Source organism: Suncus etruscus, chromosome 1 (assembly GCF_024139225.1).
Source record: "Suncus etruscus isolate mSunEtr1 chromosome 1, mSunEtr1.pri.cur, whole genome shotgun sequence".
In the NCBI taxonomy this organism is placed as follows: domain Eukaryota; kingdom Metazoa; phylum Chordata; class Mammalia; order Eulipotyphla; family Soricidae; genus Suncus; species Suncus etruscus.
Window position 1 is genome coordinate 168,402,673 of NC_064848.1, and position 10,194 is coordinate 168,412,866.

Genomic DNA, 10,194 nt, shown 5'->3' on the forward strand with positions numbered 1-10,194 from the left:
ACACCCATTTGACACTCAGGGGTTACTCCTGGCTATGTGCTCAGAAATCGCTGCTGGCTTGGGGGGACCAGATCAAACCGCGGTCCGTCCTACGCTAGTGCTTGCAAGGCATCTTACCTCTAGCGCCACCTCTCCGGCCCCAATCCTGAGCATTTTATATGGTTCCCGAGCACTGCCAGGAATAATCCCTGAGTGCAAAATCAGGAGTAATCCCTTAATGTCACAGGGTGTGTCCCCAAATAAACAAACAAACAAAAGTACACCTGACAAAATTTGGAATTAAAATGTTCAAATAGCCTTGTTCTTCAAGACCATATTCTCCCTTGAAAAAGTATCTCACTTGTTTATATCTATGTCTCTTTGCAAGCTTTTTCCACTCTGGAGAAGCCCATGTTCTCCATTAAATATGTACATCCTCTTTCTCTCCCCTCACATTCTAAGTTTCAGTAAAAAACTATTTTGCATCACAAAATAAACAAAAATGTTCCTGTAACTGAAGAAACCATCTCTAAGATACAAAAGGTCAGTGTCTTATAATTAGAAGGTGTTCAAGTTGAGGACTTAGGGGCCGGAGCAATAGGAGCAATAGCACAGCAGTAGGGCATTTGCTTTGCACGAGGCCAACCCCGTATGGACCCGGGTTCAATTCCCGGCATCTCATAAGATCTCCCAAGCCTGCCAGGATCGATTTCTGAGCGCAGAGCCAGGAGTAACCTGAGCGTGGTGCCAGGTGTGGCCCAAAAACCAAAAAATAAAAAATATATGTAAATAAATGAAAGGCATTAATCAACGGAAACCATCCCTAATAAACCAAAATTTTAATTTATAGCATATATCCAATAAACTATCTGAATTTCCTATTTACTATGAGAGTACTAGTGTTCTAAAGCCCTTAATTGGTATTTAAGATAAATTTTAGCTTCTATTTTTGTCCTTATTTGTTTCAGCAGGGGGAAGACATTTTTATTTTTTTACTTAATTGACTCAACTACAATTCCTTGTTACCCTCCTTTTAATAAGTATTTTCACTGCTAACCAGTAATAATGAAACCAAATTCTTGTCACAGAGCCTCTTTCTCCTAATTCCAGCTGTCCTACTGTTCACTCCTTCAAATGCCAAGTTTTCTTTGCCTCTGGAAAGCCTCCCTCCAGTTATTCTCTGAGCTTTGAGCACTATTTCTACCCTGCCTCCCTTAGGCTGCAGTTATTTCCTCGGGGATAGCTTTCCTAACCCTGCCTGTGCTCAAAAAGCATCTTGCACATCCTCCTGATAACTTTAATTCGTTCATCTGATGATCTTTTTAGTACCACCATCTGCCAAGCCTCTTTCCCAAGGGGAGTTTCCAAAATGAACATACCAGGCAAAGTCCCTGTATGGCACAGTGATGACATTCTGAGATGAGCATTCTGAAAGCACTATATCAAATCAATTGGCTAATAATGTATAATTCTTTTTGAAGCATTCTTGCCCTATGATTAGAATATGGACAGTGAAACAGGAAACAAGTGCAAGTCTACTTTACAGCTTTATTCTCAACCTTAGTGGCAAGGAAATGATAGCTTTGTTTTTGTCCTGGTGCTCCAGAGAGTTTAGGCCATACCCACCAGTACTCAGGGCTTATTACTCTTGACTCTGTTCATGGGTCACACCCAGCAATGCTTGGGGGACTATATATCGCTATTGAGGTCAAACTCAGGTTGACTGAATGCAAGAACTGCAATTTAAACTCTGATTATCTCTCAGGATGCTGAACAGATATTTATGGGGGTGGGGGGCACACACCCAGCAGCACTCAAAAATTGCTGTCTCTGCACTCAGAAATTGCTCTTGGCAAGCTTGGGGGACCATATGAAATGCCAGGGATTAAACTTGGGTCTGTCCCAGGTAGACCATGTACAAGGCAAATGCCCTACCTACCACTGTGCTATCTCTCTGACCCCAATTTGCTTGTTTTGGGGTTTTGAGTTACACCCGGCAACGCTCAGAGGTTAATCCTGACTCTGCACTCAGAAATCGCTCCTAGCAGGCACAAGGGACCATATGGGATGCCGGGATTCAAACTACTGTCGTCCTTCTGCATGCAAGGCAAAGGTCCTACCTCCATGCTGTCTTTCCGGCCCTGTTTGCTGATATTTAATTGCATCAAGAACTGCTTTTAGGGCCGGGAAGGTGGCGCTAGAGGTAAGGTGTCTGCCTTGCAAGCGCTAGCGTAGGACAGACCGCAGTTCGATCCCCCGGCGTCCCATATGGTCCCCCCAAGCCAGGAGCAACTTCTGAGTGCATAGCCAGGAGTAACCCCTGAGCGTCAAATGGGTGTGGCCCAAAAACCAAAAAAAAAAAAAAAAAAAGAACTGCTTTTAGCCGGCGAGGTGGCGCTAGAGGTAAGGTGTCTGCCTTGCAAGTGCTAGCCAAGGAAGGACCACGGTTCTATCCCCCAGTGTCCCATATGGTCCCCCCCAAGTCAGGGGCAATTTCTGAGCGCTTAGCCAGGAGTAACCCCTGAGCATCAAACAGGTGTGGCCCGAAAAACAAAAACAAAAACAAAATAAATAAATAAGGGGCCAGAGAGATAGCATGGAGGTAAGGCGTTTGCCTTTCATGCAGAAGATCATCGGTTCAAATCCCAGCATCCCAAATGGTCCCCCAAGACTGCCAGGAGTGATTTCTGAGCATGAAGCCAGGAGGAACCCTTGAGCGCTGCCGGATGTGACCTCCTCAAAAAACAACAACAACAACAACAACAACAACAACAAAACTGCTTTTAAAAAGGAATAGAGGAGTCAGAGTAGTAGCACAGTAGATAGGACATTTGCCTTGCATGTAGCTGACCCAGGTTCAATCTCCAGCATCCCATATGATCCCCTGAGCCTGACAGAAGTGATTTCTGAGCACAGAAACAGGAGTAATCCCTAAGTAACACCTGGCATGGCCTAAAAACCAATAAAGAAAAAAATCGATAAATGGGTCGAGGGATAGGAGGGGGAGGGGAACAATGGCATGAACCATTCTCTATGCTATCTATAAATCTATGCTTAAAAATCCCATTGTGGAGGCTGGAGCAATAGCACAGCGATAGGGCATTTGCCTTGCACATGGCCAATCCCAGAAAGACTCTGGTTTGATTCCTGGCATTCCATAAGGTCCCCCAAGCCTGCCAGGAGCGATCTCTGAGTGCAGAGCCAGGAGTAACCCCTGAGCACCACCAGGTGTGACCCAAATCCCCCCACAAAACATTCCATTTTGGAACTCATCTCCCTACCTCTCTCCAAATTACATCCTGACTCTAGCGTAAGCATGATGAGCAAATTATGGGTTTTGATATATAAACATAGCAATACCTTGAATAAAAGGCCGAAAAGGGTTGAATATACACACACCTCTATAGTAATATGTACTGTTTTGTACTATTACAGAAACATTATTGATAAGCCTATCATATTACTATGTACTTACTATGTAGCCTTAATGTCCAAGCAAGATTAAAATATACCCAAGATTACTTGAAAAGCAAGAATGGTAACAGAATAACTTTCTACAAGTAACCCCCAAAAGGTAAAATTATTAGTTATTGTAGTATTAGAAAACCAGCCAGAATGAGCTCAAAGATGACCAAAAGTAGTCATTTCAAAAATCTTCACCCTATGCCCCAAAGTCACCAATGCCCTCTCTGTGACTTTCGCTTACTCTAAGCCTGGCAAAGAATACAAGTAAAACTGAGAACCAACAGAATTCAGTAACAGGAAAGAATTGCCACAAGTCTAAGAAACAGGTCTCTCACAGATACACCCAGACCTGCAATGCTCTGCCTCTGCTCACTGAGATGCGAAGGGAGAAGGAGAAACAGAAGGGAAGAAGTTGTCATGGGTCATAAGGGGTTAAAAATAAGGGGCTGAGAAATAACTACATTTTGAACTGTCCTAATATTGAGAATGTATGAGGGAAATGTAGAGCCTGTTTAGGGTACAGGCGGGGGTTGGGTGGGGAGGAGGGAGATTTGGGACTTGGGTGATGGGAATGTTGCACTGGTGATGGGTGGTGTTCCTTTTATGACTGAAACCCAAACACAATCATGTATGTAATCAAGGTGTTTAAATAAAAAAAAAAAAAAAAACATAAATCAAAGAAAGTGCTGCACATGATTTGTGAAATATAACCATATCAAACATGTGATAAGTGTGTCAAACCCTCAATTTGATCCCTAACACCAAAAATAAGTAAATAAATAAAAATGAGTGCTCTTAATAAGATAAAAAAAAAAAAATAATAAGGGGCTGGGGCCAGTGAGGTGGCGCTAGAGGTAAGGTGTCTGCCTTGCAAGCGCTAGCCAAGAATCAGGACCTCAACTCGATCCCACGGCGTCCCATATGGTCCCCCCAAGCCAGGGGCAATTTCTGAGCGCTTAGCCAGGAGTAACCCCTGAGCATCAAATGGGTGTGGCCCAAAAAAACAAAAACAAAAAAAAAAATAAGGGGAAAAGATGATCCACTTTCTTTTGGTAATAAACTAACTCTTTCCTGAAGTGGTAAGTGGTATAAACAACTGAAAAACATACATAATAATCACAAGTTATAAATGTTCTTGGAAACTCCCCGGTTTCAACTAGTCAATGACAAATATCTGCAGAGGGATCTCAGCATCTGCCATGAAGTTCAGGAAAAGTAATTCCAACCAACGGAATTGTGCCAAAATATCACCCTGGGGGTCTGACCAATTAAATGGCTGCTTCTTAGTGTGGTGCATACAGAGAGATGACAGATTGAACACTGCAGCAGCGAAAGCTACACATTTAATTTCAGCCCAGGCATTTTGCCCCAAAGGGTAAGTCAATCAGGAAAGAAAGCAGTTCAGAGTAAAGTTTCCTAACAATGCTGAGAACAGAATAAAGGAACCTGCAGTTTAATTATCACAGGATCCTACTTCCATCAAAATTGATGACAAAGCTCATGGAGAATAAAAAGGCTGAGCCCCTTCCAGTTCTTGGGCAAGAAACAAGATTTACCAGACATTAAAGGATGTTCTGACTGAAGCCACTCAAATGTTACCAATGACTAAATATGGTGGAATCAGGATGGAAAAATAAAACAAAAACAGGGACCAGGTCAGGGTTTCTGATACTTCTGGTCTTGGCATAAGGCAGTTCCTGAGCATGAGAATTCTGTTAGGGTCAAAATTATGCAGTTTAAGAGCGAGATAGTACAGCAAGTAAGAATTTCCTTGCACACAGCCAACCTGGGTTTGATCCCTGATACCCCAATGTCATCTCCTAAACACCATCAGGAGTGATCCCTGAACCTAAAACCAAGAGTAAACTTTGAGCTCTGCAGAGTGTGCCCCCCAAAAGTTTTTGCAGTTAAATTCGATTTCTACAAATAATTTAATTTTTTTCATCATTTTTCCTAGCCACTTTTTTTTTTTTTTTTAATCTCATCATTCCTTGGCTCTCACATTCTGCGTGGCATGGGAAATGATCCCTACCATCTGGTTTTTCAGGGAGCTGTGGCACCTCGGTGGACAAAATAATTGCTCTTTACAGGAAAGTCAAGTTAGTACAAAATCTTACACAGGCTTTCCAAATCTATCACCTTTATCACTGGAAAAAAAAATTCAGAAGGAGGCAAAAGAGTGAAATAAAGCAAGTTTATTTGGGAAATAAGGCGAGAGAAAGCGAAGCTTTTCCAGAGTGAAAAAAGATAAAGTACAGGGGCCGGTGAGGTGGCGCTAGAGGTAAGGTGTCTGCCTTGCAAGTGCTAGCCAAGGAAGGAACGTGATTCAATCCCCCGGTGTCCCATATGGTCCCCCCAAGCTAGGGGCAATTTCTGAGCGCTTAGCCAGGAGTAACCCCTGAGCATCAAACAGGTGTGACCCAAAAAACCAAAAAAAAAAAAAAAAAGATAAAGTACACATCCCAAGCAAGGATGTAAAGGCACCATATGGTAAGAAAATCCACCACATCACAAGCAGATGTGGGCCAAAGTGGCCATAGGCTAAGAAAAAGAAAACACGTATCTCAGGGGGAGATGGGGACTAACATACATACTTTTCCTCTGCTAAGTGAGTGTATTACTTTTCCTAAACTGTCCCCCACCCCCACCCCCAACAGCAACATATGTTGCTAGGGTAGTTGCCAAGGAGTTGAATCAGGAGTTGTCCATGTTTCTTTGAAAAAAGCAAAGCTTTTGTTCCAGTGGTGAAACCTCTCCTCACAGGGGGTCCAGCCAAGCTCTGAGCCTGAAATTCTGCATCTCAATAGTTTTCTGGGCTCCTGAGATGGGTCTTTTGTCTCAAAGGCCTTTAAACTGACTTAAAATCCAGTGTTCTCCCTCCCCTCCATACTTTATAAGGGCCCCCCAATCTCTCTGCCTGCAACACAGAGATCAAACAACAACAGTACCTCAGCAATCATACACACAGTTGAGGCACAGGAGGGCCCAACAGGGCTGAGGCATGCCCTCAGCATCACATTTGCCATGTAAAGTGGTAGTATCTAAATTAGAGGCCTTATCGTTGGTTGTAAGGCAGCATTCTGTCACTGCACCACATGCTGAGCAGAAAGAGATACAGATTTGGGAGAAGTGTGGAGGTTTGGATCACTCATGGTGCTGCACAGTGGGCTATGCTGTGCAAAATAAGCACCTTAATCCTTGTACTATCTCACTTAAGAGTCTAAACAATAGGGCCCGGAGAGATCCCGGTGTCCCATATGGTCCCCCATGCCTGCCAGGAGCTATTTCTGAGCAGACAGCCAGGAGTAACCCCCTGAGCAACGCCGGGTGTGGCCCAAAAACCAAAAAAAGAAAAAAAAGAAAAGAAAAAAAGAATCTAAACAATATTAGTTCTACCCCTATCTAGTTACTTGGTTGTCTTTTTTTAAAGATATGTGGGTAAAATATATTTAATCTAATCATCTAGGTCTCCAAAGAATCTCTGAAAACCCGTTTTTCCACCACTCTGGATTTTATAGTCCCTGAGAAATTTTAGGAGTGGTCAGAGTGATTGAACCTCTGTGCAGCTAAGGTATGTTAGAATTCTTCCAGAGCAAATTAGTTTGTCCCATACCCCACAGACTTTCCCCCTTAGTTCCTTAAGTCCCCTTACCATTCAAATTCAAACGACTGAACACAGACTTCTGGTCCTCAGTAGTGCTGCTGGCACACTTCACTTAAACCTGATAAGATTTTAAGATCAATTTGCTATAATTCAAATTGACTCTCTCTTCCTCCTTTCCTATTCTTTGGCCTTTATCTTGTTTTGATGTTTGATCTGAACCTGAAAATTAACACTGATATTCTAAAGTGTTTTCTGCTTCTGCCAGGACAATCTGCCCAATATCTATGGCTAGTTCCACAAAGAAAATCCCCATGTTTTCAGTATCATTTTCTTTGTGCACACAACTATACTTATCTTCAGGTTTTATTTTGCCTATATATCACACAACAAAATACAAACTGGCTCCTAGCCACTGCTCCCTGTCAGATCTGAAGCACCTGCTGAAGTCTTGAGGTAGCAATGTTCTCACTGAAATATGCTACTTCTTGACCGATTTGTTCCTGAACTTACTAAATGGGAGAACACTCTTTATAATGTGGCAGGTATGCTGACTGCAGCAAAAAACATTACTCAGACATTAACCTGCCCCTTATTTATCAGCTTATAGTTTGAGACTATCAGAAGGGACCCGTTCTAAAGTAATGCTTCACAAAGACTCAAAGATTACTCCCCACAGTTAAATCTGTGCGACCCACCACAGATCCCTACTAAACATAATAAAGGACTTCACAGTGAGAAGCTATGAGGAATAGGAGGGAAAGCTAGAAAACAGGGATGGGCTGTTAAGGTTATCTGCTTTACCCAATATGAATTTGATCCCCAGCACCCCATATATTCCCCAGAATTCTGCCAAGAATTAAATCTGAGCAGAGCCAGGAATACCACCAGGGATGGCACACGCACGCATGCATGCGCGCACACACACAAATATATAAATAAATAAAATACGGGGTCGGAGGAGCCAGGCCAATGAAGGCATTGGCCTCCAGGGCTGAAAACTGAAGCTTTCTCAGAATGGGGGCAGGCAGCCTCCTCAACCTCCCCACCCACCAAATAATATGCTAGAAAGCATGGACTACAACAAAAGGAAGCTGTGATTTTAAAAGCTAGAAATTTAAAGATAGGAGCTGGAGAGATAGCACAGCAGGTAAGGCATTTGTCTGCCAGGCCATAGAATCATCCCAGTTCTACCGTTCAAGAGTATGTAGCTACATATTAGGCAAAATCCTACCAAATTTCCAATTCTAAGTTCACCCGGAGTGATTCCTGAGTGCAGAGCCAGGAGTAGTCCCTAAGCATTATGGGTGTGCCCTGCCCCCCCACCCCCAATCAAAAGACAGAAAAGAGGAGCCCTAGTGATAATACAGTGGGTTTGCCTTGCACATGACCAACCCGGGACAGACCCAGGTTCGATCCTCAGCATCCCATATTGTCCCCCAAGCCTACCAGGCGTGATTTCTGAGCACAGAGCCAGGAGTAACCCCTGAGCACAGCTGGGTGTGGCCCAAAAACCAAAACCAAAACAAGACATTGGGGGCTGGAGCAGTGGTGCTAGAGGTAAGGCGCCTGCCTTGCAAGTGCTAGCCTAGGACGAACCGAGGTTCCCCCAAGCCAGGAATGATTTCTGAATGCATAGCCCCTGAGCATCAACAGGTGCCGCCCCCCCCCCCCCCAAAAAAAAGACACTGAAGAAATCACTGTGGCAGTAAGAGTTGGAAATGATTGCTCTGGTCAAAAACTGGGACTTGAAAGGAAGTAAAGTAATATACAGTAACAATATTGCAAAACCATGGAGCTCAACAGGATAAGGGCAGGAACATTGCTTAAACTCAAATCAAAATGGGAATGAGGGCTGAGGATAAAAACCAGGGTAAATAAAGTGGAAAAGTTTTTGTTATTAAGCCTTGGATCTTTTTCAAATGTAAACTTGACTGAACAGATTTCAGTCAGCATGTCCCCACAGAGGGGAACCACCCAGAGAGATCACAACAGTTAAAAGCATTCTGAGTCTGGAATTATAGTATTGCCAGTATGGCACGTGCCTTGCATGTGGCCGTCCCAGGTTCAATCCCTGGCATCCCATACAGTCAGTCTCCTGCGCCCACTTGGAGTGGTGATCCCTGAGTTCTCAGGCAGGAATAAGCCTTAAGTACTGCCAGATGAGACCCCAAAATAAAAGGGGGCTCCTTCTGATAAACCCCAAAGCTGGCCTGCTCCAAGCCAGAGTCTATTTTTCAGTAACCACAATGTGTTCAGACTGAAACCAAAACCCTCCACTTCAAGGGAAACTTGCCTTGTTTTTCAAGAGCTAGTGGTTCCTTTATGCCGAATTCTGTGTTAGGAGTAAATAACGGAATGAACAGCCCAATTTCAGGGTATACCATTTTAGTTCTCTTAGGTCTGTTTTCTCCTCTTGAAAACAGGAAGGCTAAACAACACTTTTATGTCTAATGTTTCTTCTAGCTGTTGAACAAAGTCTAGGATTCAACACTACGATTAAAGCCATCAATGGCTTCCTCCATTATTTCTTGAGTTAAATAAGATGCTTCTTAACATCCACGTCTCATACTATGAATATAAGCTTTGTTGTACCTCCCAAGTATGGCAGGGTATGTTTTCCCTTTTCCTTGAAAGATGGCTCAGAAGTTTTCCTCTTGAAAGCAAAGTTTGAACAAACATGCTCTTTTTATTAGGATCTTAATGTAATCACCACCCGGTATCCACACTGGTCATATGATTCCTAAAGAGAACAGAGTAACAAAAGGATGAAGAAAAGCTGACCGGCAGCATGTGGCACTCCCACACAGTGACTGCTAATGGGGAAAGAATGAGGCAAATCTGGAAAAAGAGATGGGAGTGGTAAAGACAAGTTCTGTGAGTCAGTGCAAGGGTAAACAGCCAACTGAAAATAAAGAAAACTGGGAAAGGAAGCAGAAAAATCAAAGAGCAGAAGTCCAAATCTATGAGCAGGAACTAATCTGAAAACAGGTTTGTCCATTTGTTTATCCAGCTAACCGACATTAAATATCTATTTTGTACAAGGAACTAAAGTATATGCTAGAAGAGATAAAGATCAACCAGAATGAACTACTCAATAAATCAGGGTCCAGGAGAGAGAAAAGTAAATTCGCAATCAACTGAAATAA

General features: G+C 43.1%; 1 protein-coding gene across 3 annotated transcripts in view; it reads right to left on the reverse strand.

The window, feature by feature from the left end:
• The window catches only part of RFFL (ring finger and FYVE like domain containing E3 ubiquitin protein ligase), a 91,272-nt gene that overhangs the window by 30,551 nt on the left and 50,527 nt on the right, over positions 1–10,194 (reverse strand). Inside the window, exon 1 of one of the 3 annotated variants that reach the window (XM_049772370.1) lies at positions 9,641–9,746. The exons of the other annotated variants lie outside the window; for them this stretch is intronic. The gene's annotated coding sequence lies outside the window, so the exon portion shown is untranslated. Of the gene's footprint in view, positions 1–9,640; positions 9,747–10,194 lie in introns of those variants that run through there. 3 annotated transcript variants of the gene reach the window in all.